The 14,504-nt window shown below is 39.4% G+C and overlaps 1 non-coding gene across 1 annotated transcript in view; it reads right to left on the reverse strand.

The window, feature by feature from the left end:
* The window catches only part of LOC103883311, a 90,311-nt gene extending 89,402 nt beyond the window's left edge, over nt 1-909 (reverse strand). Inside the window, exon 1 of the transcript XR_002521212.2 lies at nt 490-909. This is a non-coding gene — a transcript (uncharacterized LOC103883311). The remainder of the gene's footprint in view (nt 1-489) is intronic.
* Between the last annotated feature and the right edge of the window lie 13,595 nt (nt 910-14,504).

The raw sequence follows: 14,504 nt of genomic DNA on the forward strand, positions 1-14,504 counted from the left end.
CCTGCAGCCCTGGTGCTAGATCCACTAGGTGAAGCCAGCTGGGCTCCGGAGTCTAGTGGGGACTTGGAGAACTTTTATGTCTAGTTAAGGGATTGCTGATACACCAGTCAGCACCCCGTGTCTAGCTCAAGGTTTGTAAATACACCAATCAGTACTCTGTATCTAGCTAACCTAGTGGGGACTTGGAGAACTTGTCTGTCTAGCACTCTGTGTCTAGCTCAGGGATTGTAAAGGCACCAATCAGCACTCTGTCAGAACAAACCAGTCAGCTCTCTGTAAGATGGACCAATCAGCTCTCTGTAAAATGGACCAATCAGCAGGATGTGGGTGGGGCCAGATAAGGGAATAAAAGCAGGCTGCCTGAGCAAGCCAGCGGTAACGCAGTGAGGTTCACTTTGAGGTCGTGGGAGGTTTATTCTTTTAGGCTTTGTAATAAATCTTGTTGTTTCTGTCTGGATTCACACTGGGTTTAAGAGCTGTAACACTTACCACGAAGGTCTGCAGTTTCACTCTTGTCAGCGAGATCACGAGCCCACCAGAAAGAAGCAGCTCCAGACACGTCTGAACTTTTGAAGGAACAAACTTACGACACACCATGTTTAAGAACTGTAATCCTCACCACCAGGGTCCGCGGCTTCATTCTTGAAGTCAGCAAGGCCAACAACCCAGCAAGACCAAGAACCCACCAATTCCGGACACAAAGGGCCGCGAGATTAGAACTAAGGGAGAGGGCCTGCGTTCTGCTAATATATAGGCATAGTTTTCATAATCCCTCACAGCTGGGGACTCATGTGGCCAAAGGTCACAATATTTGTGACGTGCCCTATTGCTGCTGTAGATAACATCGCCACTGTACGGCCTAAGATTGGGTTTTTGAAATGTTTTATTTTTTCAGACTTTTGCATTCTGGCAACTGATTGACACCTCTAGGAATGACTCATGACTCAACTGGTCCTGTGGCCCCCATCCAGAGTTGGGCTTAACACATGAGGACTATTTTCCACACTTCTATGATTTCATCTCTAACCATCAGCAGCACCCATTCCCTAGCCCCCTGCCCACCAGATTATTCGTAAATCCCCAGCCTCTGAGTTCTCAGGGAGGCTGATTTGAGTAACAAACTCCTGCCCTTTCATTTGGCTAGCTCTATGTTAAGTAAACTTCCTGTACTGAAAAAAAAAAAATCTTCTGTTCTCAGTGTACTGGCTTTTCTGGGAAGTGGGCAAGAATAACCCATTGCAGAATTACACTACAGTTCTTAATTTTACCCCGATTCATTCTAAGAATGTACAAAAAAGAGTATATTGGTTGCCTGTTACCCCCAATATTTAGATTAAAATTTAAGTAAATTTTGCAAATATTTTTATTTAGATGCTTTGGTATGGTATTGACACAGGCATACCGTAATTTGGAAACCTCATCCTCTAGATTCTAAGAATTCACAAAGTGCTTATATCAGTCAAGCACTATGCTAAGCATCTCATCACCATCATCACATTTTCTTCTCACAACCAAGAGCAAAATAAGAATTACCATAATTATATAACAGAAAATGTATGCTCAAAGTTTAAGTGACTTATTCAAGATGCTTAAGGAAGATTTTCTGAATAAGATGTTATTCTGAGTCCTGTGCTCTGTCCTCTACACATCAATATTGATACAGGAGGTAGAAATTATTAAGCAGATAGTGAGGGTAAAAAAGTCCTCAGCAGAGCTTCCCCTTTAACAAAAAGCAGCCCAATAAATTATTTTTTTCTAACAAATGGAAAAATCGAACCTCCAACATAGATAAGCAAGTTGGAAGCTTGCATGGGGGAATGCTAGCAGCTATGCCCAGAGAAAAGGGCTACCCGGGGGCCAGGCCTGTCCAACATGGAGGCTCTATCTTCCCTTTTCTTTGTTACCACGTGTACAATGAAGAAACAGGCAACATGATACCAGCCAAGCAGCCTTAACCAGTGTTTTGTGCCCTGTGAAAATGGCACACCAGGTCTGACCAACCTTTTGTGCCCTATGTAAATCAGACACCACCTCCTCAAGCTCATCTATAAAACCCCCTATATTTCACTGCAGGACTGACAACCCATTTTTTGGGACCCATCTCTGCAGCAGAGAGCACTTCTCTTTCTTTGGCCTATTAAATTTCCACTCTGAACCTCACTCTTTGTGTGTCCGCGTCCTAGTTTTCTGTGGCTGTGAGACAACGAACCTCAGGTATTACCCCAGATGAATGATGCCATTTCAATCTCATGTAATCTGCCAACTCTGTGTGGGGGGGGGGGGGGGGGGGGGGGGGAAGGAAACCACTGAAACTATGCAAAACTATGCAAAATAAAATGGTTATAATAAATTTCCCCAAAGTGACTAAGAATCAACAAATATCGTAACTGAGTCTTACATAATATAACATTTGTCCACAGTAGTTAAAAATAGTAAATGTAAAAAGTCAATATATTGAAAGCATGCTCCTTGGAAGATAATGTTGCAATGCAGAATAGTGTTGGCTGAGAACCTTGGGTAGGACTGGCCTATGATTTCTGCCTCGAAGAGAAAAAGATGGAATGTTTATAACAACAGTTGTTACGACATAGATAGGAAAACAATGAGCAAACACATAAAGATTTTGCCAGAAATAAAATGTTCAGATTCTATCCCTGTCCAGACTATCCTGCTGGACCTAGGAGAGGGGAACATCACCATGGTAGAATAATTCTGAAACAACATCACCGAATCTATTTTATCATGGTCCATTTAAAATTGCTGTGAAGGACCTAGAATAAAATTCTGCTTAGTAACTAATTTAATCAAATATTTTGCTCTTAAGGTTTATTCTTTTTGTTCTGATTCATACTTTTCTGTATGTGGGTATTCTAGAAGTTTGCAATCCATGAAAACTAATGATGATTCCTCATGTGAAATGGTAAGAATTCCTTTGCTTATTCATCATTTTATATTGTTCATTATTTTCGTCTATTTTGTATTTCAGAGTCTCATTTTATACTTTGGAAAGGCCTTGTGTCTGTCATTATAGATAAAGGAAATAGTCACAATATATGAAAAAATATAAAGTTAGTATTCTAATCTTGTAAAAGTATGTTTTGATGGTTGATAGGTTGGCATTGTATGTTTTTGTACAATGAGCATAATTCAGGGTGAGAAAATGCATCTGGAAGGAGCCATGAGTGCCAACTGTGATCATCTCTGTGTAGTGAACGTGAGGGATTTTTACCTTTTTAATAATAGTGTGTTTTCCATATTTTCTGCAATAATCACATGCTATCAAAAACAATATCTAAGTTTTAAAACTAATGAATGCTTTGTGATATTGCTATAGTTTAAATGTGTCCCTGAAAATTCACATGTTGAAATGTAATCACCAATGCGATCACATTAAGAGACTGGGCCTTTGGGGAAGTGATTAAGCCATGAATGGATTTTATAAGAGCACTAATCCATTCATGAGGGTGGAGCCTCATGAACAGATCAGTGCACTTACAAAAGAAATTGAAGGGAGTGCCCACATGCCTTTTGCCCTTTTGCCTTTTTGCTCTTCCATTGTTTCTGCCGGGTGAGAATAGCACCAAGAGATGATGCCGTCCATAGAGTAGTTCCTCACCAGACACTGAACTTGCCAGTGCCTTGCTCTTAGACTTCCCAGCCTCAGAAGTATGAAAAAATAAATTACTGTTGTTTCTAAGTAACTCAGTCTCAGGTATTTTGTCATAACAGCAAGAACAGACTAAGACAGATGTTTTTAAGGAAATCTAAATAACTGTGTCTCTCCATTAGCCTTAACCTGCAAGACTAGATTTGAGGCTATTAAGAACTGATTTATCTGGCTTGGAAGATATCTGGTTGGAGGAAGGGCAGAGCAAGACAGAACTGGTCACAGTATTTAAAGTCTCACCATTACACAGAGTTGTATATTAATCTTCTAAAGACGTAATTACTGTTGTCTTCTGGAGAACTGTCTCTATAAATATTGAATGTTTGACTAATTGATCCAATTAAACCTTTCAGCACGTCTGCCCTGCCTTTTCCTGCAAACATGTTGCCACTGCTAGTACCAGCAGGACCATCTTGCCACCACCATCATAACCTGAGGAATTCAGCCCCCATTCCCATCCTACAGACACAAAAAATGAAGCCCTGTAAGGGTAATGACTTTCCAAAACCACAAAATAAGAGGCAGAAGAGAATGAACACTTAAACTTAGGTCTTGACTCCAAGACACTAACACATTCTTTAAGAGTCCTTGTGTCATCTGGTTTAGTTCTTTTCATCACCAATTTCATGCCTTGGAAGACTTTTAATTTCGAAGATAAAGGCCAAAATTAGAACCCTGATAGCCTCCCCTTCCCAAATCTCTGCTAGTGTATGGCAAGGAGGAGGGTGCCTACAGTATAATGACAGGGGTGGTACAAGAAAGTGTTTGACCCTCATTTGATCTTGGGAATTAGTGATTAGAAGGGCATCTGACTGTGATTAGGGCACTAGACTAACTTCTTCCAAATTTCTGGGTTCTGACTCAGGATTCTCTTAAGTTCAAGAAAGCCATTTACAAATTTCAAATCAAGGCAAAAGAAGGGAAGTTTCTTTGAGGCTTTTGCAATTTCACTTCTCAGAGCTGGGTTACTACCGGTTGCTGCAGGACTGGGCTGGTCCGGAGAAACTGGAATGGAAACCATGCTAGTTCATAAAGTATGATGATGTCAAAAACAAGCACAGACCAATGTAGATCAATACGGCAAGTCAAGAAGAGAGTCAAAGACAACAATCATAGGACTAGACCAAGCTGGAGCAAACAGGCCAGGAGCAGAGTCCTCCTTGGGAAACCACTTCACTTTTCACATTATCTGTAAGACAGTAGAACTTAAGCAGAATTTAGAGTCCAAAGTTTAAACTCAGCAAAGAAATGTGAATGGAGAGCATAGGAAAGCACAGGAAAACATCTCAAGATTTAATTATTTTTTACCCAAATGAGAATGCTGTTGATTTTAGGACAGGAACTGCACTCTCTCACCCAGACTGGAGTGCAATGGTGTGATCACAGCTCACTGCAGCCTTGACCTCCCTGGGCTCAAGCAATCCTCCCATCTCAGCCTCCTGAGTAGCTCGGACCACAGGCGCATGCCACCATGCCTGGCTGATTGTACTTTTTGTAGAGACAGGGTTTTGCTATGTTGCCCAGGCTGGGCTGGAACTCCTGGACTCAAGTGATCTGCCTGCATCAGCCTCTCAAAGTGCTGAGATTATAGGCATGAGCCATTGCTCCAGAATTTAAGGTCCTTCTTGATGTGAGAGAACCAGAGCTTCTGCCACATGGACCCTCCGGAAGAGAGCAGGGTCTGTGGACTTGATGTTGGGTGCATGTACCTGCAACTGCAGCAAGGCATGTGGCTCTGACTCTGGGTCATTCTGTAGTTCTAAAACGTTCCACGAGCAACTAAGCAACTACTGAACTGAAGGACTGTATCCCTGTATCTGAAGGACTATACATTCTTTATAGCCAAGACTATGCAATATTTATCTCTTTCACTGCTCTAGTAAAAATATTTAAGAATTCATAAAGTTTATGATTCTTTCACTCATCAGCCTCTGTGCCTCATTGATTCTTCTTCACAAAGTGTTCATGATCACTCGTCTTCTGATTCTCAAAAGGATTTGCTCAAAGAATGTTTGCTGAACACAGTATAAGGTCTTAATCATTTAAATACATGCTTTAATTTCAGAGACTTCTCTTTGTTTTATAGGGAGACACATGTTGTTCTCTCAGGGAACAAGGATCTTCTTCAACCCCTGCATCCCCCACATAGTGGCACAAAGGAAATATTTGTTGAATGAATGAAGTTAGCTGCTTTTCCTTTTTAAAATAATCTTGATGTGTCACTACATATTTTGGTACACATGCTTTCAATATTTGGTTATTCAAGGAGACTGGGTTGGCAAAACTTTAAATAGATGCTATGGTAGAAGCAGTAAAGCTTGCATTTAGCTTGGATATGTTGAGAAGAAACATGGGTACATTTTCATCTTCATGATCCTCCTCACCTAAAGCCATGGGCTGTTGGAATGTCTGCAGAGTAGGTTGTACATACAAAGACATTTTCGCTCTTACTTGTTGGAACCCCTGAATATATCTGGTCCCATCACCACAGGTTGGTGGTGACGTTTTTCAAAACTAAAATTAAAAAATAATGGATTAGTAAAAACTCACCATAAGAAGACCTGTAATAAAAACTCCCAAACACAGATAATGGAAAAATGTAATGTTATTGACTCAGATAAATATAAGCCATTGACTTTAACTTGAGAAATGCAGCTTTTCCCCCAACTTTCTTACAGATTCCTCAATTATAGTACAGAGGAGTTAAAATTTAAGTGCTTCCCGATTCTAAAGTAGCTGGTCCAATTTCGACCAATTTGGATCAGCTACTTTTCTTCTCCATTTGAAACTTTCCAACAATAAAGAAGATAGTCTTCTTGTACTTGATCTCTACAGAATTAAACAGATGCTGTTTTTGGTGTGGACCTAAATCATAGCCCCTCAATGAGTCTGTCAGCAGAGCTGGAAGTCACCAACTTTTAAAAGTAAAGTCCTAATCCCTTATTTTATGAAAATTATAGTGCCACTGGAGGCAGAAATCTATCTTGTCCTCAAAAACTATTGCACTTGATCGGGTATGGTGGTTCATGCCTATAATCTCAGTACTTTAAGAGATTGAGGCCAGTGGATCACTTAAGACCAGTAGTTTGAGACAGCCTGCACAACAGGGCAAAACTACATCTCTACAAAAAATAAAAAATAATTAGTAGGTTGTGGTGGTATGTGCCTATAGTCTCAGCTACTCAAGGAGGCTGAGGTGGGAGGATCCTTTCAGCCCAGGAGTTTGAAGCTGCAGTAATCCACAGTGGCACCACTATGCTCAGCCTGGGGAACAGAATGAGACCTTGTCTCAAAACCAAACAACCAAACAAGCTATTGCAATTTAGTTTTGATGTAAAAGGTATAAAAATCTGAGGACATAAGAGCAGTTTCATATTAAAAATAATATATCACCTTGAGCAAAATAGATAATGAAAGTATTATGTAAATAGTGTATTTTAAATCATTTATTCAACCTCTTTTTAAAAATTTTTTGACTTACTGAAAGAAAAATCAAAGTTTTCAAAAAGAACTGTCCCCACACACAGTCCCCTACCCCCACCTACCCTTCGATTTCCATCACTATAGTCCGGAACAAGTATTATTTATAGTTAAAAGATGCATCAGTCAGCTCAGCTAACTAAAGTTCCAAATGCATTCAGCTGCCTACTGCTAAAGCCCAGTTTCGAAAGCTTTTATCTGTCACCAAGACCAGCCATCCAAACCACTGAAACTCAGATTCAGTACAAGCCTGTGACAGAGGCCAATCCCATGCGCAGAAGCTCCCTCTCTGCCTCACAATTCTGATTTCACTTCAAAGATCCAGTTTCCCTCGCAACTCTCATCCTACCTGAGGTCTTGTTCTTGTGACTTTTTTAATCTCAAGATTACCCCCATTCACCTGAGTGAATCACAATAGAGTGGCCAGCGATACGGGCCTAAGTAGACAAGAGTTCAGAAAAGGAGGCCATGCGTGACTTAAAGAAATGTCAAATCTAATAGATTGGTATCAAAGATAAACAGAAACCCCAATATCAAGTATTTGAAACGTACAAAATTTGCAGCAAAATATTACAAATAGGTAATACTAAATAATGGACTATATCCGATTAGTTTCCATTTTATAATTCTCTCGTTACTAGAGTCAAATATGAACTATTATACTTCATTAGTGGTCACTTTAGCTCTTCACTGCTTCATACTCCTTTAACTGGTGTATATATGTTGCATGGTAAATTTCTTGAATGCTAAGATCCTACTTTTGTAACCCCATTGCACTTAGCAGGGATGTACACCTAGACCTCCATATCAAGGTGATCAATAAATGCTTGTTAAGATGTATATGAATATGGAAGCAATTACTCCTCTCTAACAACAACTGTAAAAAATGTGGAAGCTCAGTGTTTTATCAGCGAACCGGCAAAATCACCAAAGTTTCTGAATGTATAAGAAAATGTCAATTGATGATCCAGCTTCTAGCAGCCACACTCATTTCTCCAAGCATAGAAATGATGACCTGTCGCATAACAATAGTAGTCTAAGTAATTATAATAAAATAAGTATCCATGTGTTCAGCAAATATTTATTGAGTGCCTACAATTTGCCAGTAAAAACAAAGCAGACACAAATCCCTGTCTTTGAGAAGCTTACATTAGAGTGGGGGAAATAAACCATAAAAAAATATAAATAAGTAAAAGAGATAGTGGTAATGCTAAGGAGAAAAAAACAGGACAGGGAATAGTAGTACGGGGTATTGCAATTTAGATACAGTGGCAATGACAATTCCTGAAATAAGTGAGGGAGTGAGCCATGCCAGTATCTGGGAATAGCATTCCAAGTACAGAAAATGCAAAGACTTTGGACAAATTCAAGGAACGTCAAGAAAGCCAAAGGGATGAGCTCAGTGTGAGAGGAGGGTAGAACAGCAACAGATGAGTTCAGAAACATGAGATGGGAGACATAGATTATAGAGAGCATTTTAGTTCATTATGAAGTCTTAAGCTTTTACTCTAGGATGAAAAGCAAATCCAGAATTATGAAAGAGATGTGACATATGATTTATATTTTTCAGGGATCCTGCTGGCTGTTGTATTGGAAATAGACCAAAGGCAAACAAGAGCAGCAGCTGCAAAACCAGTTAGGAAGCCACTGCAATAATTCAAGCTAGAGTTAAGAGTGGCTTGCACCAAAGCAGTAGCAATGGAGGTAATGATAGGTAGTAGGGTTACAGATTCATTTTGAAGGTTGAGTGAACAACCTCAACTCTAACCCTGACTTTTTCAAACCCTTGTGTCAAGGTCTGGCTTTCAAAAGATTGGAGTGAAAGAACAGCTTTCTCCATATGAAACCACAACCCAGAAGCAGGTCATCTACCAATGCTTTAGCTCTAGGTTAAATGGTCTAGCATCAGGATTGCTGAATGATTGTACATAGAATACAAAAGGTTTTGTCCAGAGAGACTGGAAGAATGGAGTGGCAGAACCAGAAAGGACAGTGAGAGAAGCATGTTGGAGTGGGAGGTCAGAGAATATTAGGAGTTCAGTTTTAGATATAAGTTTTAAATCAGACATGTATGTACACATGTAAAGAAGGGCTATACAAGTGTTAATCAGAGAGATATAGCCTGAAAATCAGACCACTTAGATCACACTTTTTATTTATTTTTTAATTTAACTTTTAATTTTAATTTGTGTGTGTGTGAGTGGTCTTTTGCTTTGCATGTCTTTTAGCCTCCAGGAGGAGTTCAAGTGAGACTCTGTAAAGCTCTGTATATGCCTCTTATTTTAATTTTTGTTTTTATTTTAGATTCAGGGAGTAAATGTGCAGGTTTGTTATGAGGGTATAATTTATGATGCTGAGGTTTGGGCTCCTGTTGATCCTGTCACCCAGATAGTGAACATAGTACCCAACAGCAAGTTTTTCAGCCCTTGCCCCCACTCCTTCCCTCCTTTTGAACTCCCTAGTGTCCAGTGTTCCTGTCTTTATATCTGAGATAACACTTTTCAGAAGCAGAGTCTGAGATGGAGATTCTTGTGCAAGTTATATTTTGAGTTGTTGCTTTCAGGAAAAAAAAAACTGTAGGAAAATAAGAGACACAGGATAGGAGAAGAGAAGAAACTAAATTTTTTTAAAAAGTGGTTTCTAGATCAATATATAGTCACTTTGATCCCATGGGGAGATTTGGAGTGCAGTTTGACCCCAAAGGTTGTCCCATTTGAAGGCAAAGAAGCGGAGCTGTTATAAGCCTGCACTAGACAGTCATTAGCCAAGAACTGCAGAAAGAGGGGGATGGAACAATCAGACTTCTTTGGGTGGACTGGCTTCCATCAATCAAAGGCAATCCTTGGGAACCATTAGCAGTCATTAGCAGCCAACATCTGGCAGGTAACAACGGGTATATCAACCCTGTAAATTCAGTGGATTCGGTTGGAGGGAGGGTGCACCAAAAGCATCTGTTGTAATCTACCCCTTGTACCACTCAGTTTTAGCATACTCTCACATTAGGTTCACTCCACCTGGTCAAAGCTTCTCCAGGATTCTGGCCAGTTGAAATTTCTGGAGAAACTGACAGAGAGAGAGATTTAGTGATGCAAACCATATATAGCCCCAACTGCTGCAGCTGATCATGAGGCCATGACTCATACACATCACTGTCTTCGTCTACCACCCACTCTAAACATCTTTTACTCTTGACTAGCACTTAATGCAGTGTAGGTGGCTGTCCTGATGAGGAGTCCCAAACCCTCATCCCTGAGAGATCTAAGTCCTGACTGCCATGTCCTTATCAGCAGTGCTTGCTGTACCTGCCTATTTGTAGTAGAATTAGCCGTGGAAGTGCTAAGAGATGATGTAATGGTCACATGAGTGCTTCACATACTCTTCCCAGCCCCTATTTCCACATTATGATCATAGCCAATTATTCCTGCGAGTTGGTAACTCTTTTCCTAGTCTCCTGGTATTCTGGGATCAGGAGCTCAAAATGACCAGGTGGCAGCTATAATTTTATTAGGACTTTTCTTGTGTCCCCCTTTGGAAATGCTCCCCACTCTGGGAACCAAGAGTTCACACTCTGGGAACCAGCCTCTATACACACAAAGCATAAAGCTAAAAGCATGGGAAGCACAAATTCTCCAAGAGGGTCTCCAGGAGATATGGTGAGCAGGGCCACCTCTACTTCCACTCCTTGAGTCCTAGACCCATGTGGTCTGTGTTGGAGACACAGCACAAAATAATGGCCATTCATTTACAGTATATTCCACATTTTAAGGGCAACAACTCACCTCCACAAAAAATGTCATCTCAAAGTTGGTGCCTCAGCTACACATTCCAAAGGTCATTCCAGCTCTTTCAGAAACAGGCAAGTTTCCAGCTGGCATGGCTGGTGCCTGCAAGTATGCTAGAGAACGTGGCAGAGAGAAAATGGTGGTGCAGGGCTTGGAATTCCCAGCTCAAGATCCAGCAAAGAACCAGAAAATTTCTATGACTGTGATTTTAAAAATCCCTTTTCACTTCTGATTGTGGAGCTGAGATTTTTGAAAAACAAACCTAAAATCTATCGTGTGGGTTACAATGTCACATTAACTTCCAACCTTGCAGGGTCTCTTGAAAAAGTTAGGGTATTCATCAGCTAGGGGTCTGGCCCAGAAAACTGGGGTGGAGAGAAATGGGCAGATTCCAGTAAAACTAGAAACATGAACTCCTAAATTCTGCCAAATTTTCTTTACTAATAGAAGCAGCCCTTTCTACTTTATCTGAGGAGATAGATCACTTCTTTCCTCCAGAAGGCCTGTGAGGGACTTACTTCAAGTAGTTTCTTTGCAAGGCCCTGCAGATCCTGAAATGATCACACTTCCACCCCACATCATTTCTAGACCTATGACCAGTCTCATGTCCCAGCTGGTCCAAGAGAGTGAGGCCATATTGTGACCCACATGGAAGGTGTTCTACGCACCAAAATCCCAAGGAGGATGGCTGCATCCAAGGGTGCATGCATTAGTAAATTTGATGTATATTGCTAAATTTCCCTACAAAGTACACTAATTATGCTCCATCAGCAATGTGGAAAAGAGCATGTTTCTCCAATCACTTGGCAAAAGAGCATGTTTTCAAAGTTTTGCCAAGTGGATAGTTTAAACATTGTAGCCCAACAGAGTTTTAATTTGCATTTCTCTTATTATAAATCAAGTTGAGTGTCTTTCCTGTGTTTAAGAAGCCATTTGCATTTCCTTTTCTGTGAAGTTCATATTCATATTTATTGCCTTTTCTCTTTTTCTTTTGCATTGATCCTTGACCTATCATTTCTAAGAGCTCTTTATATATTGGAAATTAAATCTTTATTATAATATGGGTTGCAAGTATTTTCCCAGCTTGTTTTTTTTTTGTAATTTTCTTATAAATTTTTGTCACACAGAATTTTTAAAATTAAAATTAATCTTTTTCTTTATGAGCTTAAAAGACTTTCCACATCCCAAGACATTAAAAGAATCCCTCTTCTCCCATTTATTCCTAGCAATTGTATTGTTTCATTTTAACATTTAACATTGATATGTTTGGACTTTATCCTAGCATAGGATTTAAGATATGGCAACATTTTTTAGATGACTATTGTTACCTCAACATCAGTTATTGAATTTTTCTCTGATATGAAATATTACTTTTATCTATACTGAATTTATATTAAAATACCATATGTATATGAATTCATTTTCTGGACTATCTATTCTATGGTGTATATTCACACACAGTTTTAAATTTTGAGGCTCATGCTATATTTTAAGATATAATAGAGCCTGCCTACCTTTTCTGACTTCGTTCAATTTCTATAATAAGCTTAAAATATGTTAGTCTTATTTTTATAGGTTTAAAAAGAGGAAAAGAGTACTTTGTAGGTCTTATACTAAATTAGCAAATTAACTTAAGAATAATTAACATCTTGCCAGGCACCATGGCTCACACCTGTAATCCCAGCACTTTGGGAGGCTGAGGCAGAGGGATCACCTGAGGCCAGGAGTTCTAGACCAGCCTGGCCAACATGGTGAAACCTTGTCTCTACTAAAAATACAAAAATTAGCCGGGCATGGTGGTCCATGCCTGTAGTCCCAGCTACTTGATACACTCAGACATGGGAATCACTTGAACCTGGGAGGCAGAGGTTGCAGTGAGCCAAGATCACGCCACTGCACTCCAGCCTAGGCAACAGAGAAAGACTGTAGAAAGAAAGAAGGAAAGAAAGAAGAAGAAAAGGAAGGAAGGAAGGAAGGGAGGGAAGGAGTGAGGGAGGGAGGGAAAGAAAGAAAAAAAGAGAGAAAGAGAGGAAGAAAGGAGAGAAGAAAGAATACTTAACATCTTTATGGTACCAAATCTTCTTATCTAAGAAGACAATGTAAGATTTCATTAGTTCATGTCGACTTTCATGTCTTTCTGAGTATTTTTAAGTTTCCTTCAGGTCAGTCTAATACACTTTTTGTCAAATTTAATTCTAGTATTTTATCTTTTTGTTCTTATTGCAATAAAATCTTTTCTTTCATTCTATCCTAACTAGTGGTTACTTTTGTATATTAGAAAATGCTCATTTCTGTATCTTTGTTTTGCATCCCACCGCCTTACTAAGTTCATATTGGTCTGTAGTAGCTTTTATGCTGTTGTTAATTGTTTGGATTTTCCAACTATACAAGAATATATATAGCTCTCCTTTCTGATGTTTATAACTAAAATTTATTTCTCTTAATTAAATCAAATGTTTTCACCATTAAGATACAAATTGTGGTGATAATGGTCCTTCCTTTCTTATTCTTGAGTTGCATAAGAATGTCTCTGGATACATTATACAGGCTGCAGGTTTTTGGGTAAGGTGGATATATTTTTTAATGTTATTAAATATTTATATTATTGAGCATTTTATCAAAACTTAGTATTAAATTTTTAATTGCCTTTTAGCATCTTTGGAGGTGATTATGTTACATTTCTTTTATAAGTATCAATATGTTATGTTAATGACTTTTCTAATATTGAATCATCCTTAAATTCTTAAATTCTGCTTGGAAATGATATAGTGTGTAATGCACTGTTGGACTGTGTTTTCTAATATTTTATTTAGAATTTTCCATGCATTAGTGAGATTAGGTTGTAGTTTTCCCTTTTATGCCATTTTCATTTTCTCAGTTTTCATGACTATTTCATTGGTATTTGCAAGGAAGTTGTATTTTCTGGGCATGTGCAGAGTTTAATAACTATCAATAAGAGCTAACTTATTTGTTTATACAGCAAGTCCTCGAATAATGTCGTTTGTTATAACATTGATGAGAAAAAATAATGTTGATCCCTGGCAGGGCCACCAGTTGTAGGGTTTGCAAGTTCTCCTAATGTCTGCGCAGGTGTTCTCTGGGTGCTGGGATTTCCTCCCGGAGGCACATTAGGTTAACCGCTGTGTCAGCACAGTCTCAGTCTGAGTGAATGTGGGTGTGTGAGTGTGAGTGTGTCCTGCGGTGGAATGGTGTCCTGTCCAGAGTTGGGTCCTGCCTTGCGCTCTGAGCTACCAGTAGAGGCTCCAGCCACCCACCTCCCCCACCCCCGACCTGGAATAAGTGGGTTGACAAATAAAGGAGTGAACTAAAATCATTGTAAAATAAAAATTTGTAAAGTGTATGATAATTGTACAAATGCATGACAATAAACGATGCAGTATGAAAGCACTCAGTGAGCCTGCCCTACTTGTTATTGCTTTATTTTAAACTGTGGTGGTAGGAGGTGCTCCTTACAATTTTTGGTTTGCCAACATGTATCCCTTGGTTTAACCCACCACCACTGCAATCACCACCACTCACTGATGCACCAAAAATTAGGAAAAGAACCATCTTTC

Source organism: Papio anubis, chromosome 4 (assembly GCF_008728515.1).
Source record: "Papio anubis isolate 15944 chromosome 4, Panubis1.0, whole genome shotgun sequence".
Classification (NCBI taxonomy): domain Eukaryota; kingdom Metazoa; phylum Chordata; class Mammalia; order Primates; family Cercopithecidae; genus Papio; species Papio anubis.